Source organism: Pseudophryne corroboree, chromosome 2 (genome assembly GCF_028390025.1).
Source record: "Pseudophryne corroboree isolate aPseCor3 chromosome 2, aPseCor3.hap2, whole genome shotgun sequence".
NCBI lineage: Eukaryota > Metazoa > Chordata > Amphibia > Anura > Myobatrachidae > Pseudophryne > Pseudophryne corroboree.
Genome location: NC_086445.1, coordinates 115,318,624 through 115,342,524, shown reverse-complemented (window position 1 = coordinate 115,342,524; position 23,901 = coordinate 115,318,624).

The following is a 23,901-nucleotide window of genomic DNA, read 5'->3' as shown; positions in this document are numbered from 1 at the left end:
CTAGATGGGCCAGGTGTTTGTGTCGGCCACTTGGGTCGCTTAGCTTAGCCATCCAGGGACCTTGGTGCACCTCTTTTTTTCTTTGCATCATGTGCTGTTTGGGGACTATTTTTTAAATCGGCCATCCTGTCTGACACTGCAGTGCCACTCCTAGATGGGCCAGGTGTTTGTGTCGGCCACTTGTGTCGCTTAGCTTAGCCATCCAGCGACCTTGGTGCACCTCTTTTTTTCTTTGCATCATGTGTTGTTTGGGGACTATTTTTTAAATTGGCCATCGTGTCTGACACTGCAGTGCCACTCCTAGATGGGCCAGGTGTTTGTGTCATCCACTTGGGTCGCTTAGCTTAGCCATCCAGCGACCTTGGTGCACCTCTTTTTTTCTTTGCATCATGTGCTGTTTGGGGACAATTTTTTAAATCGGCCATCCTGTCTGACACTGCAGTGCCACTCCTAGATGGGCCAGGTGTTTGTGTCAGCCACTTGGGTCGCTTAGCTTAGCCATCCAGCGACCTTGGTGCACCTCTTTTTTTCTTTGCATCATGTGCTGTTTGGGGACAATTTTTTAAATCGGCCATCCTGTCTGACACTGCAGTGCCACTCCTAGATGGGCCAGGTGTTTGTGTCAGCCACTTGGGTCGCTTAGCTTAGCCATCCAGCGACCTTGGTGCATCTCTTTTTTTCTTTGCATCATGTGCTGTTTGGGGATTTTAAATCGGCCATCCTGTCTGACACTGCAGTGCCACTCCTAGATGGGCCAGGTGTTTGTGTCGGCCACTTGGGTCGCTTAGCTTAGCCATCCAGGGACCTTGGTGCACCTCTTTTTTTCTTTGCATCATGTGCTGTTTGGGGACTATTTTTTAAATCGGCCATCCTGTCTGACACTGCAGTGCCACTCCTAGATGGGCCAGGTGTTTGTGTCGGCCACTTGTGTCGCTTAGCTTAGCCATCCAGCGACCTTGGTGCACCTCTTTTTTTCTTTGCATCATGTGTTGTTTGGGGACTATTTTTTAAATTGGCCATCGTGTCTGACACTGCAGTGCCACTCCTAGATGGGCCAGGTGTTTGTGTCGGCCACTTGGGTCGCTTAGCTTAGCCATCCAGCGACCTTGGTGCACCTCTTTTTTTCTTTGCATCATATGCTGTTTGGGGACTATTTTTAAATCGGCCATCCTGTCTGACACTGCAGTGCCACTCCTAGATGGGCCAGTGGTTTGTGTCGGCCACTTGGGTCGCTTAGCTTAGCCATCCAGCGACCTTGGTGCACCTCTTTTTTTCTTTGCATCATGTGCTGTTTGGGGACTATTTTTTAAATCGACCATCCTGTCTGACACTGCAGTGCCACTCCTAGATGGGCCAGGTGTTTGTGTCGGTCACTTGTGTCGCTTAGCTTAGTCATCCAGCGACCTCGGTGCAAATTTTAGGACTAAAAATAATATTGTGAGGTGTGAGGTGTTCAGAATAGACTGGAAATGAGTGGAAATTATGGTTATTGAGATTAATAATACTATGGGATCAAAATGACCCCCAAATTCTATGATTTAAGCTGTTTTTGAGGGTTTTTTGTAAAAAAAAAAACGAATCCAAAACACACCCAAATCCGACAAAAAGTTTTCAGGGAGGTTTTGCCAAAACGCGTCCGAATCCATAACACGGCCGCGGAACCGAATCCAAAACCAAAACACAAAACCCGAAAAATTTACAGTGCACATCACTAATAATATGCAGCTAGCTCCTCCTATGGAATGCAACAACTTCAAATGCAGATACCAGTTAGCAAAAAAAAAACATCATTGCACATGCGCTTTCGGGTTTTGTGTTTTGGTTTTGGATTCGGTTCCGCGGCCGTGTTTTGGATTCGGACGCGTTTTGGCAAAACCTCCCTGAAAACTTTTTGTCGGATTCGGGTGTGTTTTGGATTTGTTTGTTTTTTTACAAAAAAAACTAAAAAACAGCTTAAATCATAGAATTTGGGGGTCATTTTGATCCCATAGTATTATTAATCTCAATAACCATAATTTCCACTAATTTCCAGTCTATTCTGACTGACCATATGATAGCACTGATCCGAAGTTTTGAATGACCAGCTAAACTACAGGAATAATTCATTAAACTCTGAATACCCCAAACAGGAGTTATAGGGAATGTCTCATATCAGCACATACCTAGGCATACAATGCTAGCAAACTCAATGTGATATTAGAATATTACTAGAGATGTGCACAGGACCATTTTTGCTGGATTTGCTCTGATTCGTTATTCGGCGTTGTATTTGTTTTTTGCCAAACCGCCGTGACTGGTTTTGGGTTTTGTTTTCAAAAATGTACAAACAAAACTAAAATCACACAATTTGGGCCTTTTTTTTGTTCCATGGGGGTGATACAGATTTAGTACATCTATGATTAGATTCTCTAACATGCGGGGGGACGCCCAGCACGGGACTAGTCCACCCCGCATGTCAGGCGCCCGCAGGAGGCCCGCAGCCATTTATGTGATCGCATCGGCTGCGTGTGATGTCATGCAGCCGCCCTGACTATGCCCCTTGTTTCTCCATTGCCGCCCCTGTTTTGAAGCCTCGTCCCCGCCTTGGAAATGGAACGTTGCAACCCCCACCCCGCAATCGTTTCTGCGATCGCATTTTCTGCGGATGACACAGAAAATGCGGGCGCATGCGCAGGACAGGCCCTGCGCAAGAGCCCTTGTCCTCTTAGTAATGTTTGCCGTTGGATCGCTTATTGCGATTGCGATCCAACCTGAATCAGGCCCTATGTGTACAATATAAAATATACATCACAATATTAGATGCCACTAAGCGAGCAAAACTGCGGGCAAATGGTAGTAATAAAAATGTTCTCATGTAATAGTTTTAAATAATAAGTGAAATCACATTTCCCTTAGGTCAGTCGTGTAAAAGAAAACAGGGGCCTCAAACTAGAAATATCCAGTCTTAGCCGGTCTGGTGGGTTGTGTGAGGTCATGCTGTGATGTCATAATGGCAACTGCCTAAGTGCCTATACAGGGCTGTGCTGCTGCTGTCTCTTGCATATGCTTTCAGAGGCCTGGCACGACATAGCACACTGGTAGAAGGTTAGTGACTGGACATAAGAGCAGCTTAGTTCCAATCGTCGGCAGACTTTTAGCATGACTATTATAATATATGACTTATGACCTTGGGGATAGCATAGTATTGGATAAAAACTAAATCTCACACCTACTGAGACAGTGCTGTTAGTTAACATCCACAAGCGACTGCAAATGGGCCATTGGAGATATTTGAAGAGCACTGTCTAGATGGGCCTATAATGTTCCTAATTAATCCTTTTTGTGTGGCTGCACCTATGAAATCTCCTTGGAGTTGTTTGGTGAACCCAGAGCCGGCGCTTCCATTAGGCAGCTTTAGGCAGCTGCCTATGGGCGTCGGCAAATGGAGGGCGGCTCTTTGTGCATCAGAAAAAAAAAAAAAGTAGTTAGGCACCCGCTCTCTAGTCACCTGTAGGAGCTGTTCCCTCCTTTCCCTGCTGCGTCGCTCGCCCCGCCTTCCCCCCGACCCCATGAACGGGGCGGCACCTTCACTCACGGCAGAAGAGGCTTTCCCCGGGCTGACCTATCCCCAGCGTGTCCTGCCTGGCGGCGATGATGTGGGCGGATTTTCCTGTGGATCCGCACGCTGCTCTCTCCCTCCACGGTGCTTGTAGCAGAGGCGCTGCGGACATGTTGCCCGACCTGCTCTACCAAGCCCTGATGACAGCACCCGGAAGCAGACCAAGGTGAGTGAGTGGGGAGATGGGAGAGCAGAGAGCAGAAGGGGAGGGAGGAGGAGGGAGAGATGAGGAGGCTGCCTGTTCCACTAGGAGGCTTCCGCTGTGTCCGGCTCCTACCTCTCTCTGTCCTGACAGAGGCCCACGTTTTAGAGATCCCCAGTTTGCTGTCACTGCTGGTACGCCTGACACTGGCTCCTAACCCTGTGTGTGTTTGTGTGTTAAAACTGTGGGGTGCGGATTGCACCCAGCAACTTTATGCTGCCCTGTGCAATGTGTCCATAGACCTCCCCAGTCAGTGTGTGACTGTGTCCCATAATTATAGGTACCGCCAGCCTAACCCTATCCTCCACTCCCACAGCCTTTCTCCAACCTCCCCCCATTGACTAACCCTAGCCTCCCCTCCTGCAGCCTAACTCTAACCCTTCCCTCCCCGCAGCCTAACCCTATCCTCCCCCCAGTTTCAATCCTAACCTCCCCTCCCTGCAGCCTAACCCTAACAACCTCTCCAGGGGCGGATTGGGACGCCGGATCAGTTTCCTGTTAGCCGGTCCCGACGTCCCCTCAGTGGCCTTCACTCACCCGTGCTGGGACGGCTGCCGCGATTGGGAGACCATGCATGCGCAGAAGCTAAAGTCTCTGACGTGCCGTGCTACATCCCGGCTCCCATCCCTCTGCACTCACAGGCGAGCAGGTCCCCACTGCCACCGCTCACCCTGTGTCATGGGACCGGGCTGCGGCGTCTCACTGCAGCGCAGGCAAAGTGTCTGCCTGCGCTGCGTGTAGGAAACTAGAGGAGGGCCCCAGGGAGAGAAGCGCGGCCAGTGTCTGCCTCAGCCCATCCACAACGCTGAACAAGGGCCACCAAATTGCCATCTCCTGCAGCCACTTTCAAAAGGAACCGGCCACCATGGAAGAACCGCCCCCAGCCACAGCCATTCAACTAAAGGTAAATACACAGCTCCTCACTCAGATCCCCACACACAGCCCTACCCTCCTCACACAAAGGGGGACGCTGTCTGCCGTAATGTGTAAAAAGGGGACGCTTTCTGCCGTAATGTGTAAAAAGGGGACGCTGTCTGCCGTAATGTGTAAAAAGGGGACGCTTTCTGCCGTAATGTGTAAAAAGGGGGACGCTGGCTGCCGTAATGTGTAAAAAGGGGGACACTGTCTTCCGTAATTTGTAATAAGAGGACGCTGGCTGTCGTAATGTGTAAAAAGGGGGACGCTGTCTGCCGTAATGTGTAATAAAGGGACGCTGTCTGCCGTAATGTGCAAAACGGGGGACGCTGTCTTCCGTAATGTGTAATAAGGGGACGCTGGCTGCCATAACGTGTAAAAAGGAGACGCTGTCTGCCAAAATGTGTAAAAAGGGGGACGCTGGCTGCCGTAATGTGTAAAAGGGGCTCTACCTGGTGTAGTGGCGCTACTGTGCGGTGTAATCTGAATAATGAAGACCACTGTAGAAGATATGTGACAACTGCGCTGTATGTGACTAAAAGCTGCTCAGTTTAAAATTGGTACAATTAGGAGCATATAACGAGCGCTAATATTTATAAATTAAAATATGTATTGCCATGGGTAATATATGTGTAAAAAGTGGAACCTGTAAAAAAGACTTCTGTTAGTTTGGCAGTATGTTTACAACTCTTTTATGGAATAAGTGGTTTGAGCTCAGTCCGTACCAGTTCACAGTTTGTATTGTGAAAATGCTAACTGTCCCTACCTCCTAGTCAGTCCCGTACACAAGAGGATGTTGTGGTCCTTCAATCTCGATCCGCTGCGTCCAGCGGTAAAGGATCGCGGCTTGATGTCGGGTCGCGGCTCGATGACGTCACGCTGCGGCTAGGCGTCGGGAAGTTCGGGCCGGAAAGGTGATGGTCTGTAGCTCTATGCCTCCACCGCGTTTCGTGCGTCTCCGCGCACTTAATCATGGATGGCATGTCCATTTCCTGATCCTCAATTTATACTAAGAAAACTTTATTGTTCATTGTTAAAAAAACGGAAGTGTACACAGGAAGTTGGGTCAAACAGGCGGCAAGCATGTGCTCCCGTTTGTATCTAAAAAATATATATTTCTTTTTTTTGTTTTTTTGGTGCCACTTGTGTTAAATAATAAAAGATGTATTTGGAATGACTGGTGAATTGTATATTTTATAGAAAAGCATTTAGTTCGATATCAATATTGAGTCCGTGGGGTATTAAAGTTTTAATTTCAAATATCCATCTTGTTTCATTTTTTATTAAATCTGTTACAATATTTCCCCCTCTCCAATTGTTTGGAACTTTTTTTATTGCCAAGAATTTTAAACCACGTGGATCTTTGTTATGAAAATCAAGGAAGTGTTTTGACACACTGTGTGTTACAAGTCCTCTTTTTATGTTATAGATGTGTTCGGCCAATCTTATTTTGATTTTTCTTTTTGTTTGACCAATGTACTGTAGCCCACAAGGGCATTCAATGAGGTAAATCACTTGTTCTGTTTCACAGCTTAGATGGTCTCTAATTTCATATGTTTTTCCTGTTTGATTTGATTTAAATTGCTCTTCTGGTTTAGTCGTGGTTTTGCTGAGATTTTTACAAGCTTTGCAATTAAGACAGAAATGGTAACCTTTTGTTTCTTTCTTCACTGGTGAATTTCTCTGGTAACTTTTAACAAGATTCTGTTTAATGTTTCTCGCCTTTCTGTATATGATTTTTGGTTTATCCGTTAGGCAATCTTTCAGTTCATTGTCCAATTTTAGAACGTGCCAATGGTTTCTATCATGTGGTGGTTGCTATTATATTGAGTGATGAATTTGATTTTTTCTGTATATTCATCAGGTCTTTTTTCTTTATATTTAATGAGATCTTTTCTATCTATGCTGTCAATTCTGTTTTTCTGTTTAATCAGTTCCTCCACTTTGTATCCTTTTTGAACGAAGTTCTGCATCATATTCTTACTCTGTTCTTCATATGTTTCATGCTGGCTGCAGTTTCTTCTAATTCTTTGTAGTTGACTTGACGGTATGCTTGATTTCCAGTTTTTATGATGATTGCTTGAATTCGGTAGAATGTTATTACCACTTACTTCTTTAATATGAGTTTTGGTATTGATTTGATTATTCTTAATGAAAATTTCTAGATCCAAGAAGGTCACTTCATCTTTACTTGTGTTTGTTGTAAATACAAGATTGATGTTGTTATTGTTTATATGTAATTTGAATTTCTCGAGGTCTGAACTGGTTCCCCCCCAGATAAAGAAGACATCGTCGATAAATCTGTACCAGCAAATTAAGCTTTCCTTAAAGGGATTATCTGTCCAGATGTTTTGGTCCTCCCACCTTGCTACGAACAGATTCGCGTAGCTAGGCGCAAATGATGTGCCCATTGCCGTTCCGCACTTCTGGCGATAGAATTGACCATTGTTCCAAAAAATAGTTATGGTTCAAAATGAAGTCAATATATGTCATGATGAAGTTGACCTGTCGGGTAGGAAGATTGGATTTATTCAAATAGAATTCAGTGTGTTCACAACCTATTTCATCGTTAATGCATGTGTATAGTGATTTAACATCACAAGTTCCCAAAGTGTAATGATCTTTCCATTGTATTTCTGTAAGAATCTGTATAATATGGATGGTGTCTTTGAGGTAGCTTCTTTGTGATTTTACAATCACCGAATTCAAGCAATCATCGTAAAAACTGGAAATCAAGCATACCGTCAAGTCAACTACAAAGAATTAGAAGAAACTGCAGCCAGCATGAAACATATGAAGAACAGAGTTAGAATATGATGCAGAACTTCGTTCAAAAAGGATACAAAGTGGAGGAACTGATTAAACAGAAAAACAGAATTGACAGCATAGATAGAAAAGATCTCATTAAATATAAAGAAAAAAGACCTGATGAATATACAGATAAAATCAAATTCATCACTCAATGCTGAACAAACATTGGCACGTTCTAAAATTGGACAATGAACTGAAAGATTGCCTAACGGATAAACCAAAAATCATATACAGAAAGGCGAGAAACATTAAACAGAATCTTGTTAAAAGTTACCAGAGAAATTCACCAGTGAAGAAAGAAACAAAAGGTTACCATTTCTGTCTTAATTACAAAGCTTGTAAAAATCTCAACAAAACCACGACTAAACCAGAAGAGCAATTTAAATCAAATCAAACAGGAAAAACATATGAAATTAGAGACCATCTAAGCTGTGAAACAGAACAAGTGATTTACCTCATTGAATGCCCTTGTGGGCTACAGTACATTGGTCAAACAAAAAGAAAAATCAAAATAAGATTGGCCGAACACATCTATAACATAAAAAGAGGACTTGTAACACACAGTGTGTCAAAACACTTCCTTGATTTTCATAACAAAGATCCACGTGGTTTAAAATTCTTGGCAATAAAAAAAGTTCCAAACAATTGGTGAGGGGTAAATATTGTAACAGATTTAATAAAAAATGAAACAAGATGGATATTTGAAATTAAAACTTTAATACCCCACGGACTCAATATTGATATTGAACTAAATGCTTTTCTATAAAATATAAAATTCACCAGTCATTCCAAATACATCTTTTATTATTTAACACAAGTGGCACCAAAAAAACAAAAAAAAGAAATATATATTTTTTAGATACAAACGGGAGCACATGCTTGCCGCCTGTTTGACCCAACTTCCTGTGTACACTTCCGTTTTTTTAACAATGAACAATAAAGTTTTCTTAGTATAAATTGAGGATCAGGAAATGGACATGCCATCCATGATTAAGTGCGCGGAGACGCACGAAACGCGTTGGAGGCATAGAGCTACAGACCATCACCTTTCCGGCCCGAACTTCCCGACGCCTAGCCGCAGCGTGACGTCATCGAGCCGCGACCCGACATCAAGCCGCGATCCTTTACCGCTGGACGCAGCGGATCGAGATTGAAGGACCACAACATCCTCTTGTGTACGGGACTGACTAGGAGGTAGGGACAGTTAGCATTTTCACAATACAAACTGTGAACTGGTACGGACTGAGCTCAAACCACTTACTCCATAAAGGAGTTGTAAACATACTGCCAAACTAACAGAAGTCTTTTTTACAGGTGCCACTCTTTACACATATACTACCCATGGCAATACATATTTTAATTTATAAATATTAGCGCTCGTTATATGCTCCTAAATGAAGACTACTGTGCACGGTAGTATGAATTGGCCGTTTCTTCCACACAGCGCTAAAATGCCTAGTTACGGCACTGTCCCCTTGCACATACAGTAGTGGCCCGTGTTAGTTGCAGAGGGGGTCAGATGAATAGTAATTTTTTTTTAAGGGGGTGGCCATGCCTCTCCATATTTTGCCACACCCCACCAGTACGTCAATCCATATCCGCTCTCCGCTGCCCTGACCCCGCCCCGGGCTGCTTCCAGAAATTTTCCGGGCTGGTTTTGTATCCCAATCCGCCCCTGCTCCCCTCCCACAGCATATCCCCAACCTCCCCCCCAGTGCCTAACCATATCGGACGGTGGCTGTGGAACTTATAATATGTCATGTCTGCACTATTTCACCTAAGGGGCTCTATATTTTGGCGGGGGGGGGGGGGGGGGGGGGGGGCACTGGGCTGACTATTTGCCTAGGGTGCTGAAAAACCTTGCACCGGCCCTGGGTGAACCTATAATGTTGCAAGTTAAATCCTTTACTCTCTCTCTCTCTCTCTCTCTCTCTCTCTCTCTCTCTCTCTCTGCCTGCCTAAATCCCGGTGTGCCAGTGTTGCAGGCTGATCTATTTTTATTAATGTGCAGAGATGTAAGAGAATTATATTGTGCTTTAATCATTACTTTTGTTTTTATCCAATACTATATACAGATGTAGCCATGCTGATCTTGGCTACATCTGAGGGAAACGTGCACCCTCGACGCAGCAATGCGCGCCTGGGCCTAGCCGTGCCAAGCTGCGGCATTTGCCGCTCCCATCCATGTGAATGGGGCACATACACATCTTAGACGTCCAGACATACGCGGTGCGGACGCGCCTAACAAGGTGCAATCGCAGTAAGATGTAGCCACAACGAGAATGGCTATATTTGTACAGTTGTAATCCCTGTTAGCGTCAGAAATGAATGCTATGGTGGTTATGACTGCCCCCCTCCCCCCTTCCTCACTCCCACTCATCTCTTGCTCTCTTTTTTCACTCTCACCATTGACGTATAGGTGCGTTTTTCTCCTGCCGGGTAAATAGGTCAAAATAGTAGATTTGAGGCGACAGAAGGGATGACTGGGTTAGGCAAGGTTAGTTGGAGGTTGGGTGGTCTGGGCAAACTTTGCATAGTCTCTTAAAGCCTAGAGGGACGGGCTGTCCTTCAGCCATGGGTCCCTAGAGGTTTCCTCCACAAGGGTTTTTTTCCTCTCCTGAGTGCTGAAGGATGACTCTTCATGAGTCATGAGGCTCCCGCCATCTTGTTCCTCTTATGCTGGCCATACACTTGTGCGATGGCCGCTCCCGGCAGGTGCCCATTGCACATCGCAGTGCGATATATCTCATGTGGTTTTATAACCACATGCGATCGCACTACGATGTGAGAAAATAAGATTTTACTCACCGGTAAATCTATTTCTCGTAGTCCGTAGTGGATGCTGGGGACTCCGTAAGGACCATGGGGAATAGACGGGCTTCGCAGGAGACTGGGCACTCTAAGAAAGATTTAGTACTACTGGTGTGCACTGGCTCCTCCCTCTATGCCCCTCCTCCAGACCTCAGTTAAGGAAACTGTGCCCGGAAGAGCTGACATTACAAGGAAAGGATTTTGGAATCCAGGGTAAGACTCATACCAGCCACACCAATCACACCGTATAACTTGTGAAAAACTTACCCAGTTAACAGTATGAACAAACAACAGAGCATCAGACAATGGATGCCAACATAACATAACCCTTTATTAAGCAATAACTATATACACGTATTGCAGAAAGTCCGCACTTGGGACGGGCGCCCAGCATCCACTACGGACTACGAGAAATAGATTTACCGGTGAGTAAAATCTTATTTTCTCTAACGTCCTAGTGGATGCTGGGGACTCCGTAAGGACCATGGGGATTATACCAAAGCTCCCAAACGGGCGGGAGAGTGCGGATGACTCTGCAGCACCGAATGGGCAAACACAAGGTCCTCCTCAGCCAGCGTATCAAACTTGTAGAATTTTGCAAAGGTGTTTGAACCCGACCAAGTAGCAGCTCGGCAAAGCTGTAATGCCGAGACCCCTCGGGCAGCCGCCCAAGAAGAGCCCACCTTCCTTGTGGAATGGGCTTTCACTGATTTAGGATGCGGCAATCCAGCCGCAGAATGAGCCTGCTGAATCGTGTTACAGATCCAGCGAGCAATAGTTTGCTTTGAAGCAGGAGCACCCAGCTTGTTGGATGCATACAGGATAAACAGCGAGTCAGTCTGTCACGATCCGGGTATCTGGACGCCATTTCTTACCTATCAGATGCCTCCTAAGGCTGGCTCAGCGCTCCAGGACCGGATCCCATCTGTTATCCTGATGTGCACATTCCCGCATCCTCTCCTGTCTCTCTGGATGCAGTCACAGTAACGCCTTATACATCTGGCATGGCGTCTCCCGCGGCCTCCGCCGCCGTCCCTGAGCTTCTGCATTCTGAGTGGCGATTACGTCAGCCGCGGCCTCCGCTGTGTTCGCGTGGTCGGATGTGCATCTGTCAGCCTGGCGTCTCCTGTCTCCGGTGGCCGGCGCCGCCATTACTGTTTTCCAGACCACATGGATTACAATCCAAACTTCCCTCCAAGTGTCTGCATGGGCGCAGCCATCTTGGATTATGTCAGCTGATCATTCCTACCAATCCGTTGTCAGTATTATTAATTTGCATAATTGCCTAGCCAATGCCTTCCTTGCTGCAGGTATAAATAGGTTGTGCCTGAGCAAGGAAGGCGTCAGTGCTTTGGTTGTCAAACCTAGTTCCAGTTTGTCTCTCTTCTGTGAATGTCTTCCAGGTTCCAGCTCCTGTCTCCAGACTTCTGCTATAGAGACCCGCACCAGCATTCCATCTGCGGTGTAGCCTGACTCTCCGATCCATTCTGGACTCACCTGTTTCCAGCTACAACTTCACCTGCTTCCAGCTCAGCTTCCAGCAGTGTACAGCTTCTCTTAAAGGGCCGGTGTCCTTTCTGCAGTTTACCACTCTCCACCGGTATTATTATTTCTCCGCTCTCAAATTCTACATTTCATCTACATTGCATCGCTCTCAAGCTTTATTTATTATTTAACTGGTTCCAGCCAGTATCCACTCCGTGCCAACACCTGTCTGGTTCTAACCAGTACCCACAGCAGCATTTTATCTACAGCAGTCCAGCTTTCCCTGGAACACCAGCTGGTACGACCCTGGGCTTTCCTCATTGCTACAGTTGAGCCTGGTAAGGACTTTCCAACTTGCAGATAATAAGAACTGTCTCATACCACCAGAGCTCTGTGGCCCCTGCCACCCTGTAGTACCCAGGAACTGTATTATTATTTCTCTGCTGATTTTTATGTTACTTTTTACTGCTACTGTGATGCATGGAGTTTGTCATAAATAAATATCATTGACTTTTACTCAAGTTGTCGTGGTCACGCCTTCGGGCGGTTTCTCTTCATGTTACTTACATGTCCAGGGGTCTGATACAACCTCCCAGGTTCCGGTACATCTCAGCCCCTACAACTGAGGCTGCCTTCCGTCAGCTCAGGCCCTCAGTTGTGACAGTAAGCACTGACCAAATGAATCCAGCCGGAGACCAGGATCAAGCGGCCAGGCCGATGCAAGAACTGGCAGCCCGACTTGAACATCAGGAGGCTGCACAGGGCCACATCATCCGCTGTCTCCAGGATCTCTCTACTCGGCTGGATGGGATTCAGACAACTCTCCGTGGATCAGGCGCATCTGGGGCGTCAACCACAGTGACTCCAACTATAACCCCACCCACCTTACCCGTTTCTACTCCACGTCTTCATCTTCCAACGCCAGCAAAATTTGACGGATCTCCAAGATTCTGCAGGGGATTTCTCAACCAGTGTGAGATTCAGTTTGAGCTACAACCTGGCAATTTTCCCAGTGACCGTACAAAAATTGCCTACATCATCTCTCTTCTCAGTGGCTCAGCCCTTGACTGGGCATCACCGTTATGGGAGAGGTCCGACACCCTGCTATCTTCTTACACTGCATTCGTGTCAACATTCAGGCGCATCTTCGACGAGCCAGGCCGGGTAACTTCAGCTTCGTCTGAGATTCTCCGTTTACGCCAGGGATCACATACTGTAGGACAATATCTTATACAGTTCCAGATCCTGGCATCTGAACTGGCATGGAACGACGAGGCCCTGTATGCTGCATTCTGGCATGGTTTATCCGAGCGTATTAAAGATGAGTTAGCTACCAGAGACTTACCCTCCAAGTTAGATGAGCTAATCTCACTTTGTACAAAAGTTGACTTACATTTCAGAGAGAGAGCAACTGAGCGTGGAAGATCATCTGCTCCAAAATCTTCTGCTCCTCCTCCTCGCCAACTGTCACCAACTAAAGATGAACCCATGCAAATTGGCCGTTCCCGTTTAACTCCTGCTGAGCGCCGAAGACGTCTCTCTGAGTCTCTCTGTCTGTATTGTGCAGCTCCGTCTCACACTATTAATGCCTGTCCCAAACGTCCGGGACTCCAAATCCTAGCTCGCCAAGGAGAGGGCCGGCTAGGAGTAATGATCTCCTCTCCATCTCCTCAAGATTGTAATCTCCCAGTCTCGCTTCAAGTTGCTCAACGTTATCAGAACGTCATTGCCCTCCTGGATTCCGGAGCAGCTGGGAACTTTATTACCGAAGCCTATGTTAAACGGTGGTCCCTACCCACCGAGAGACTTCCTTCCTCCTTTTCCTTAACTGCCGTGGATGGCAGTAAAATTTTTGATACAGTTATTGCTCTAAGGACTCTACCAGTTCGTCTGAGAGTGGGAGTTCTTCATTCCGAACTTATTTCACTTTTAGTGATTCCAAGAGCCACACATCCTGTGGTCCTGGGCCTTCCATGGCTCCGTCTTCACAATCCTACAATTGATTGGACGACTACGCAAATCCTGACATGGGGTCCCTCCTGTGCTGAGACATGTTTGTTTAAAGTGTTGCCTGTCTGTTCTTCCTCCCCCAGGTCGTCTGATGTTCCACCTCCTCCATATCAAGATTACACGGATGTGTTCAGTAAAGCTTCTGCTGATATCCTTCCTCCTCATAGAGAATGGGACTGCCCGATTGATCTCGTTCCAGGGAAGGTTCCACCTCGAGGCCGAACTTATCCGTTGTCTCTGCCCGAGACGCATTCTATGGAGGAATACATTAAAGAGAACCTAGCAAAGGGGTTCATTCGACCTTCTTCTTCTCCAGCCGGCGCAGGCTTCTTTTTTGTAAAAAAGAAAGATGGTGGTCTGCGGCCGTGCATCGACTACAGAGGTTTGAACGACATTACCATCAAGAACCGCTATCCTTTACCCCTGATTACTGAGCTCTTTGACAGAGTTAGCGGAGCTACCATCTTTACAAAGCTGGACTTGAGAGGTGCATACAATCTCATCCGGATCCGTGAGGGTGACGAGTGGAAGACCGCATTTAACACCCGTGACGGACATTATGAGTACCTCGTCATGCCCTTCGGATTGAGCAATGCTCCAGCTGTCTTCCAGCATTTCGTCAATGAGATCTTCAGAGACATTCTATACCGTCATGTCGTGGTCTATCTAGATGATATCCTCATTTTTGCCAACAATTTAGAGGAACATCGTTTTTGGGTAAAGGAGGTTCTGTCCCGTCTCCGTGTCAATCATCTCTATTGCAAATTAGAGAAATGCGTCTTTGAAGTCAAGTCCATTCCGTTTCTTGGGTACATTGTGTCCGGTTCCGGACTAGAGATGGATCCTGAGAAACTACAAGCAATCCAGAATTGGCCGGTACCCTTAACCCTCAAAGGGGTCCAGAGGTTCTTAGGGTTCGCCAATTATTACCGAAAGTTTATACGAGACTTTTCCACCATTGTGGCGCCTATTACTGCTTTCACCAAGAAGGGTGCTAACCCGTCCAAGTGGTCTGAAGAAGCCATGCAAGCCTTTCATCTTTTAAAACAGAGGTTCATCTCTGCGCCTGTCCTGAAACAGCCTGACATCGACTCTCCTTTTGTCTTAGAGGTGGATGCCTCCTCCGTTGGAGTAGGAGCGGTGTTATCTCAGAGGGCTAAAGATGGCCATTTACATCCTTGCAGTTTCTTCTCACGGAAGTTCTCCCCAGCGGAGCGCAACTACGCCATTGGCGACCAGGAGTTGCTAGCCATCAAGCTCGCTCTAGAGGAGTGGAGATATCTGTTGGAGGGAGCTTCTCATTCAATCACCATCCTTACAGACCACAAGAACCTTCTATATCTGAAAGGCGCACAATGTCTCAACCCTCGTCAGGCCAGATGGGCACTTTTCTTTTCCAGGTTCGACTTTAAACTCCAGTTCTGTCCGGGCTCTCAGAATCGCAAGGCCGATGCCCTTTCCCGCTCATGGGAGCAAGAAAATGAGTCAGAGTCTTCAGACAAGCATCCTATTATAAATCCGTTGGCATTCTCCATGGTAGGGATGGACTCTACGCCCCCATCAGGGAAAAGTTTTGTGAAGCCGACACTAAGGAAGAAGCTCATGCATTGGGCCCATGCTTCCCGCTTTGCCGGACATACTGGTATCCAAAAAACCCTGGAGTTTATCTCTAGGTCCTATTGGTGGCCAACTCTGAAAAAGGACGTTTTGGAGTTTATTGCATCTTGCCCAAAGTGTGCTCAACATAAAGTATCCCGCCAGTCGCCTGCGGGGCAACTGGTTCCACTATCTGTTCCCCGTCGACCATGGACCCATTTGTCGATGGATTTTATTACAGATTTGCCCATGTGCAACAAGTTTAATACCATCTGGGTGGTAGTTGACCGGTTCACCAAGATGGCACACTTCATTCCTCTCACCGGTCTTCCGTCAGCTTCCAAGTTGGCTCAAGTATTCATACAAGAGATCTTTCGACTCCACGGTCTTCCAGAAGAAATTATCTCAGATCGAGGAGTTCAATTCACAGCCAAATTCTGGCGAAGTTTATGTCAAGCCCTCCAAGTCAAGCTAAAGTTTTCCACGGCTTACCATCCTCAGACCAATGGTCAAACTGAGAGGGTGAATCAGGACTTGGAGTCCTTCCTCCGCATCTATGTGTCCTCCTCTCAAGATGACTGGGTTCAATTACTTCCCTGGGCTGAGTTCTGTCATAACAACCAGTATCATTCTTCATCTTCTTCAACACCATTCTTCACCAACTTTGGATTTCACCCTAAAGTCCCTGAGTTCCAACCGCTTCCAGCAACTTCTGTTCCCGCAGTGGATATCACCTTGCATCAGTTTGCCAATATCTGGAAGAGCGTACGATCAGCTCTGCTCAAGGCATCGTTCAGGTACAAGAAGTTTGCGGATAAGAAGCGTCGAGCAGTTCCTGCTCTCAAGGTGGGTGATCGGGTATGGTTATCCACGAAGAATTTGAGGTTAAGAGTTCCCAGTATGAAGTTTGCACCTCGCTACATCGGTCCTTTTAAAATTGATCAAGTCATCAATCCTGTTGCTTACAGACTCCAGTTGCCTCCCTTCTTAAAGATACCCAGGACATTCCATGTTTCCCTGTTGAAACCGCTAATCTTGAATCGGTTTCATTCCTCACTTCCTCCAACTCCGAAAGTCCAAACTCAACGAGGCGTTGAGTATGAAGTAGCCAAGATCCTGGACTCACGTCACCGTTACGGTCAACTTCAGTATCTTATTGACTGGAAGGGTTATGGCCCTGAGGAACGTTCATGGACCAATGCTTCTGATGTCCATGCTCCTGCCTTGGTCCGGAGATTCCATTCCAAGTTTCCTCAAAAGCCAAAGAAGTGTCCTGGGGCCACTCCTAAAGGGGGGGGTGCTGTCACGATCCGGGTATCTGGACGCCATTTCTTACCTATCAGATGCCTCCTAAGGCTGGCTCAGCGCTCCAGGACCGGATCCCATCTGTTATCCTGATGTGCACATTCCCGCATCCTCTCCTGTCTCTCTGGACGCAGTCACAGTAACGCCTTATACATCTGGCATGGCGTCTCCCGCGGCCTCCGCCGCCGTCCCTGAGCTTCTGCATTCTGAGTGGCGATTACGTCAGCCGCGGCCTCCGCTGTGTTCGCGTGGTCGGATGTGCATCTGTCAGCCTGGCGTCTCCTGTCTCCGGTGGCCGGCGCCGCCATTACTGTTTTCCAGACCACATGGATTACAATCCAAACTTCCCTCCAAGTGTCTGCATGGGCGCAGCCATCTTGGATTATATCAGCTGATCATTCCTACCAATCCGTTGTCAGTATTATTAATTTGCATAATTGCCTAGCCAATGCCTTCCTTGCTGCAGGTATAAATAGGTTGTGCCTGAGCAAGGAAGGCGTCAGTGCTTTGGTTGTCAAACCTAGTTCCAGTTTGTCTCTCTTCTGTGAATGTCTTCCAGGTTCCAGCTCCTGTCTCCAGACTTCTGCTATAGAGACCCGCACCAGCATTCCATCTGCGGTGTAGCCTGACTCTCCGATCCATTCTGGACTCACCTGTTTCCAGCTACAACTTCACCTGCTTCCAGCTCAGCTTCCAGCAGTGTACAGCTTCTCTTAAAGGGCCGGTGTCCTTTCTGCAGTTTACCACTCTCCACCGGTATTATTATTTCTCCGCTCTCAAATTCTACATTTCATCTACATTGCATCGCTCTCAAGCTTTATTTATTATTTAACTGGTTCCAGCCAGTATCCACTCCGTGCCAACACCTGTCTGGTTCTAACCAGTACCCACAGCAGCATTTTATCTACAGCAGTCCAGCTTTCCCTGGAACACCAGCTGGTACGACCCTGGGCTTTCCTCATTGCTACAGTTGAGCCTGGTAAGGACTTTCCAACTTGCAGATAATAAGAACTGTCTCATACCACCAGAGCTCTGTGGCCCCTGCCACCCTGTAGTACCCAGGAACTGTATTATTATTTCTCTGCTGATTTTTATGTTACTTTTTACTGCTACTGTGATGCATGGAGTTTGTCATAAATAAATATCATTGACTTTTACTCAAGTTGTCGTGGTCACGCCTTCGGGCGGTTTCTCTTCATGTTACTTACATGTCCAGGGGTCTGATACAACCTCCCAGGTTCCGGTACATCTCAGCCCCTACAACTGAGGCTGCCTTCCGTCAGCTCAGGCCCTCAGTTGTGACACAGTCTTCCTGACTCCAGCCGTTCTGGTTACCTAAATCTTCAAAGCCCGGAGTACGTCAAACAGCTTGGAATCCTCCAAGTCACAAGTAGCCGCAGGCACCACAATAGGTTGGTTCAAATGAAAAGATGACACCACCTTTGGCAGAAATTGCGGACGAGTCCGCAATTCTGCCCTGTCCATATGGAAAACCAGATAGGGGCTTTTACATGACAAAGCCGCCAATTCTGACACACGCCTAGCCGAAGCTAAGGCCAACAGCATGACCACTTTCCACGTGAGATACTTTAGCTCCACAGTCTTAAGTGGCTCAAACCAGTGTGATTTCAGGATACCCAACACCACGTTAAGATCCCAAGGTGCCACCGGTGGCACAAAAGGGGGCTGAATATGCAGCACTCCCTTAACAAACGTCTGAACCTCAGGCAGTGAAGCCAGTTCTTTTTGAAAGAAAATGGATAGGGCCGAAATCTGGACCTTTATGGACCCTAATTTTAGGCCCATAGTCACTCCTGACTGTTGGAAGTGCAGGAATCGACCCAGCTGGAATTCCTCTGTAGGGGCCTTCCTGGCCTCACACCAAGCAACATATTTTCGCCATATACGGTGATAATGCTTTGCTGTCACGTCCTTCCTAGCCTTTATCAGTGGAGGAATAACTTCATCCGGAATGCCTTTTTCCGCTAGGATCCGGCGTTCAACCGCCATGCCGTCAAACGCAGCCGCGGTAAGTCTTGATACAGACAGGGCCCTTGTTGCAACAGGTCCTGTCTGAGAGGCAGAGGCCATGGGTCCTCTGTGAGCATTTCTTGCAGTTCCGGGTACCAAGTCCTTCTTGGCCAATCCGGAACAATGAGTATTGTTCTCACTCCTCTTTTTCTTACAATTCTCAGCACCTTTGGTATGAGAGGAAGAGGAGGAAACACATAGACCGACTGGAACACCCACGGTGTTACTAGTGCGTCCACAGCTATCGCCTGAGGGTCCCTTGACCTGGCGCAATACCTTTTTAGCTTTTTGTTGAGGCGGGACAACATCATGTCCACCTGTGGCAGTTCCCATCGATTTGCAATCTGCGTGAAGACTTCCTGATGAAGTCCCCACTCTCCCGGGTGGAGGTCGTGCCTGCTGAGGAAGTCTGCTTCCCAGTTGTCCACTCCCGGAATGAACACTGCTGACAGTGCGCTTACGTGATTCTCCACCCAGCGAAGAATTCTGGTGGCTTCTACCATCACCACCCTGCTCCTTGTGCCACTGCGGTCTGACTGGATCAGAACCGGTTGGTCGCGAAGCAGGGTCTCCGCTTGACTTAGGGCGTTGTATATGGCTCTTAGTTCCAGGATATTGATGTGAAGGCAAGTCTCCTGCCTTGACCACAGCCCTTGGAAATTTCTTCCCTGTGTGACTGCCCCCCACCCTCGGAGGCTTGCATCCGTGGTCACCAGGACCCAGTCCTGAATGCCGAATCTGTGACCTTCGAGAAGGTGAGCACTCTGCAGTCACCACAGGAGAGACACCCTGGCTCTGGGGGATAGGGTGATTAACCGATGCATCCGAAGATGTGATCCGGACCACTTGTCCATTAAGTCCCATTGGAAGGTCCTCCTATGGAACCTGCCGAAGGGAATGACCTCGAATGATGCCACCCTCCTTCCCAGGACTCGAGTGCAGTGATGCACTGACACCTGTTTTGGTTTTAATAGATTCCTGACCAGTGTCACAAGCTTCTGAGCTCTCTCTATCGGGAGATAAACCCTTTTCTGGTCTGTGTCTAGGATCATGCCTAGGAGAGGCAGATGAGCTGTAAGAACCAACTGCGACTTTGGAATATATAGAATCCAGCCGTGTTGCCGTTTCACTTCCAGAGAAAGTGATACGCTGTTCAGCAACTGCTCTCTTGATCTCGCTTTTATGAGGAGATCGTCCAAGTACGTGATAATAGTGACACCTTGCTTCCGCAGGAGCACCATCATTTCCGCCATTACCTTGGTGAATATTCTCAAGGCCGTTGAGAGACCAAACGGCAACGTCTGAAATTGGTAATGACCATCCCGTACCGCAATTCTGAGGCACGCCTGATGAGGTGGATAAATGGGGACATGAAGGTATGCATCCTTTATGTCCCGAGTCATCATAAAATCTCCCCCTTTCAGGCTTGCAATAACCGCTCTTAGCGATTCCATCTTGAACTTGAACCCTTTCAGGTATATGTTCAGGGATTTTAAATTCAATATGGGTCCGACCAAACCGTCTGGTTTCGGGACTACAACATGGTCGAATAATAACCCCCTCCTTGTTGAAGGAGGGGAACCTTGACCACCACCTGTTGAAGATACAATTTATGAATTGCAGTTCACACTGTTTCCCTCTCCAGCTTGTATCCCTGAGACACAATATCTATTGCCCAGGGATCTAACAGGGAGTGAACCCACTTGTGGCTGAACTGACGAAGGCGTGCCCCCACCGGGCCTAGCTCCGCCTTGCGGTGGATTTTTGTAGAGGCCGGGGAGGACTTCTGTTCCTGGGAACTAGCTGTGTTGTGCAGCTTCTTTCCTGTGCCCCCGCCTCTGGCAAGAAAGGACGCACCTCGGACTTTCTTGTTTCTTTATTCGAAAGGCTGCATTTGATAATGTCGTGCTTTCCTAAGCTGTGCAGGAATATAAGGCAAAATATCAGAATTACCAGCTATAGCTGTGTAGACCAGGTCCGAGAACCCTTCTCCACACAATCCTCAGCCTTCCACATGCCTCTTAAGTCGGCATCATCTGTCCATTGCATATTCTACAGGACACGTCAAGCAGAAATCGACATAGCTTTGACTCTAGGACCCAGTATACTCATGTCTCTTTGGGCATGTTTTATCTATCTATCTATCTATCTATCTATCTATCTATCTATCTATCTATCTATCTATCACTTAAGACAGCATCTTTAATATATATATATATATATATCTATGTAGAAGACGGTCCGGCACTCCAATAACTGGTGCATTTGTCCCTGGTGCCCTCACTTTCCCATAGGTAAATGCAGTAAAGATGATGTGCGGCACTCAGGATTGAAGAAAAGAATCACCACCAGCGTAATGATCAACGTTTCAATTTTACTATGAAAATTGTCATCAGGATACAAACAATGTTAAAAACTCACCTTATATCCCGGTCACCAGCGTGAAGTGTGATGTGCAGCGTTCGTTCGGCGGGGAACCGCTCGATCGTGTGGCGCTGTGTGATGACGTAATCGCGTTGTGCGCGACTCGCGTCAGGGACCCGTCACCATGGAAACCCGATGCAACACACCTGGGGGGAGCAAGGCGGCAATGTTGCGTGGTTGTCAGGCTGTATAATGAATGCAAGGAGATGCGTACCTTATAAGGAGAATGTTTACAAGTCTGGCTGGCATTGGGCATAATAAAGATGAAATAATAAAGTAGTAAAGGGGTACATGAAAATGTGTGAAAATGTAAAAATGTAGATGCTGCATACAAAGCGTCCCCGTAATACATGGGTAAATGTGGTGGCACTATTAGTAAAGTCCTCCACAGCTGCAAGAGATGTTTGTTAATGCTATCAAGCAAAAAATGAAGGGGAAAATGTAGAATGCAGCTGTTATATAAACACAACTATTGTGTCAATCAGTCTGTATGACTGCCAATAGACATGTAATAAATCGATGCGGGCATCAGATAGCTGGATCTATTAATGTAGCCCTAATTAATTATGTGTGACAGGATAATACATTAAACACTGAAAAATATATGTAAATGTGTCTGCGTCAATGGAGGAACAAATGTAAAGATCTACAGCAAGATAAGAGAGAACCCAGTGATAACCTGATAATTGATGTGAACAGGTAAACTAGAACATGGTGAAAAGGAACATGATAAACAGAGTATGCAGTTGGAAAAAACATATGTTTAGAAGAAACAAGACAATGGTAATGATTCGTTGAGTCCCTTGGGCGTTATTACATCTAATTTAAATATCCAACGTGATTCACATTGTAACAGCGCCTTATGCCTGTCGCCACCTCTGATGTTGGCAGGTATGTGATCAATCATGCGATATCGTAGACTCGCCAACGAGTGTCTCAAGGTCACGAAGTGGCGTGCCACCGGTTGGTCACTCTTCCCTTTGATTAAAGCCTGTCTGATGGCGGATCTGTGGACAGTCATTCTTTCTTTAAACTTCCTCTTGGTCTTGCCGATGTAGGTCAAGCCGCAAGGGCAAATTATTTGATAGATCACAAAGGAAGACTCACACGTCAAATGATGTTTGATGGAGATTTTGTAGCCCAGATGTGGGTGATGAAAAGTATCCCCAGTGGATACTTTTCATCACCCACATCTGGGCTACAAAATCTCCATCAAACATCATTTGACGTGTGAGTCTTCCTTTGTGATCTATCAAATAATTTGCCCTTGCGGCTTGACCTACATCGGCAAGACCAAGAGGAAGTTTAAAGAAAGAATGACTGTCCACAGATCCGCCATCAGACAGGCTTTAATCAAAGGGAAGAGTGACCAACCGGTGGCACGCCACTTCGTGACCTTGAGACACTCGTTGGCGAGTCTACGATATCGCATGATTGATCACATACCTGCCAACATCAGAGGTGGCGACAGGCATAAGGCGCTGTTACAATGTGAATCACGTTGGATATTTAAATTAGATGTAATAACGCCCAAGGGACTCAACGAATCATTACCATTGTCTTGTTTCTTCTAAACATATGTTTTTTCCAACTGCATACTCTGTTTATCATGTTCCTTTTCACCATGTTCTAGTTTACCTGTTCACATCAATTATCAGGTTATCACTGGGTTCTCTCTTATCTTGCTGTAGATCTTTACATTTGTTCCTCCATTGACGCAGACACATTTACATATATTTTTCAGTGTTTAATGTATTATCCTGTCACACATAATTAATTAGGGCTACATTAATAGATCCAGCTATCTGATGCCCGCATCGATTTATTACATGTCTATTGGCAGTCATACAGACTGATTGACACAATAGTTGTGTTTATATAACAGCTGCATTCTACATTTTCCCCTTCATTTTTTGCTTGATAGCATTAACAAACATCTCTTGCAGCTGTGGAGGACTTTACTAATAGTGCCACCACATTTACCCATGTATTACGGGGACGCTTTGTATGCAGCATCTACATTTTTACATTTTCACACATTTTCATGTACCCCTTTACTACTTTATTATTTCATCTTTATTATGCCCAATGCCAGCCAGACTTGTAAACATTCTCCTTATAAGGTACGCATCTCCTTGCATTCATTACACAGCCTGACAACCACGCAACATTGCCGCCTTGCTCCCCCCAGGTGTGTTGCATCGGGTTTCCATGGTGACGGGTCCCTGACGCGAGTCGCGCACAACGCGATTACGTCATCACACAGCGCCACACGATCGAGCGGTTCCCCGCCGAACGAACGCTGCACATCACACTTCACGCTGGTGACCGGGATATAAGGTGAGTTTTTAACATTGTTTGTATCCTGATGACAATTTTCATAGTAAAATTGAAACGTTGATCATTACGCTGGTGGTGATTCTTTTCTTCAATCCTGAGTGCCGCACATCATCTTTACTACTATATATATATCTATATATATCTATATGCATACTAGGGTCTCAATCTCTGCTGATAAGGTACCTGTCCACGCTGCCACATCGCTATAAACCCATGCCGACACAATCGCCGGTCTGAGTAGTATACTAGAATGTGCACGCTATCTGCAGGATCCCTGAGAATAGCTAGTGCTACCTTCTGTGCAAACAGGACACCCAAGGGGAAGATTCCCAACACATCCTGGCCCTAGTGGGGAAAGGATACTGCCTGAGAA